The following is a 2,217-nucleotide window of genomic DNA, read 5'->3' as shown; positions in this document are numbered from 1 at the left end:
GTGAAGCCGTCTTCAGTCGAGTCAAGTACGAGACACTGAAGACGGCCTCACAGTTGAGGTCAAAGTACGTATCTGTAAAGATAACAAAACGAAATGGAATTAAATGGAAAGTACACGCAGCTAAATTTTGTACGGTTAAACTAAAAAAGTATATTGTTGATTCCAACAATAGACTTATTATTGAAACAAAAGGATTTGATTGTTGATTTAACAATATTGTGTGTTTAAAACAACAATATTATTTTTATTTCAATCGATTTTATATTTTTCTAGTTTGCGGTAATGGGAATAAGCGTGTATTTTTTTGTTTTCATTTTATATTTTTCACCTGGCCTAAAATAAATATAAAGCCGTTGGTTTAAAGTTTATTAAAAGATTTCCCCGTTATATGAAAATCACTGCTAGGAAAATTCAGCAACGTTGTGGTGCAAACATATGTGTATACCTATAGGTAAGTTCGAAGTATACAAATAATTATCGAATTTCTGTACAGATTATTGTCACATTTTCAGAATGCAGCTCCAGAACCGAGTCCAGAACCAGGAAAGGGAAGGCAGAACCAGAAAAGTGCTACGGCTACCTTTGTTGTTGGGGCGTGAAACCACTACCTACGTCAATCACTCGAGGCGTCCATTGAGTGGAACTTTTGTTTTATTGGCTTTCCCTCAGCCTCCACCATTTATTCCCGACTAAACAGATGGGGAAAAGACCAGGTATAAAATCATATTTTTATTACTTTCGTTTTCAATCTAAATCAAACGTAATTTAATAACAAAATAGAAACTATAGAGCTTAAAAAAGTATATTATTTATTTTCAGGATTTTTTGCAGTCATGTGCAACTACTTATTCCATACAACATCATAAACAACAGCAGATTGACTAACATAAATGGTATAATTATTTTAATAAAATGATAAAATAAATGCTTACTGAGTATAAATTTTTGAGTTCTTTCGAAAATAGAAATTATATAAATACATACATATATGATTATTTCAACAATATTCTATTGTTGAATCAATCGTATTCACACATTAAATCAACAATTGAATCACAATTATTTCAACAATAATATTGTTGTTTTTACAATAACGCAACCAAAACCTTGATTGTAGAAACAACAATATTATGGATTGATTCAAACGGAAATTATTATTAGCCCTGAGCTAACAATATTTATTGTTGAATTCAACCCAGAATATTGTTGTTTCTACAATTTATTTTTCTGCGTGTACTATACACAGACTCTGGAAGTCTCGTTAATTAAGAATTGAAAAAAATGCTTGTCAAAACTTAAAAGGATCCGTAGTACAGTATTGACTCTATTCCTTGTTCAAGAATGAAATATACATAGCTTTGGGATTTTAAATTCATGAATCATGCCCTTCATAGTTATACTCCATCATAAATCCATTGATACACCATTCCATATTTATCTCTTGATAATCGATATCAATTTCTATAAGAAAGTCTACGGGACCAGAATAGATAAAGGGCACCATCCCAGATTTCAGCTTTTCCACTGAACCCACATTCGCCAATAATGTCGACAGGCAAAATTGCTAATTTATAGCCGTACACGTCCAACCCATAGAATATGCACAAATCGTGTTCGTCCGAAAAATTTCGCCCGTGTAGCTGGGCAAGCTTGTAGAGCATTGCCTTATGCCATGTCTCTGAACTCATTACGTTTCTGCTATGATAAAGTTGATACATGCCTCGAATAGTGATCCTTCATCGATAGAATATAGCTTCAATTTGCGCTGTGAAAAGGAACCCATTTTTCTGGGAATATAAGAGCATGGCACCACTATACTGTCTTTCCATGGTGTTGCTTCCTCTTCTTTTGAATTCGTGGTTTTTTCTTGGGTGAGAAATATGGTGAATCCAAGTGCAATATCGTTCAGACAGACGCAATTAGGCCATTAATAAGGATAACGAGTTTTCTATTGCCTTCCCCATTTGTGCCTTACTCCCAGGTTTTTTTACACGGTTTTAGTCGTTTAAGACCTTCAGCGTCAATGAAACAATGAGTTAATCCCACGAAAAATTTCACAAAAAATCAAAACAAAAATTCAGCTAGTGTTTAGAAAGCTATGAAAGTTCGGGTCAACCGAGAAGTTGAGGAATTCCTACCGCGTTAAAATAAACCTGGGTGTACTTAATACATGCTCAGAATTTCATTAACTTTGCTTCAGTAAGATTTAGTCTCCAA

At 33.7% G+C, this 2,217-nt stretch overlaps 1 long non-coding RNA gene across 1 annotated transcript; it reads left to right on the top strand.

The window, feature by feature from the left end:
- Positions 1–220: 220 nt before the first annotated feature.
- Positions 221–926, top strand: LOC134208294 (uncharacterized). The gene is made up of 3 exons (XR_009978598.1): positions 221–451; positions 513–713; positions 820–926. It is a non-coding gene; the product is annotated as an uncharacterized LOC134208294 (long non-coding RNA).
- The last annotated feature ends 1,291 nt before the right edge of the window (positions 927–2,217 follow it).

Source organism: Armigeres subalbatus, chromosome 1, assembly GCF_024139115.2.
Source record: "Armigeres subalbatus isolate Guangzhou_Male chromosome 1, GZ_Asu_2, whole genome shotgun sequence".
In the NCBI taxonomy this organism is placed as follows: domain Eukaryota; kingdom Metazoa; phylum Arthropoda; class Insecta; order Diptera; family Culicidae; genus Armigeres; species Armigeres subalbatus.
This window is presented reverse-complemented; position numbering and strand designations above follow the sequence as displayed.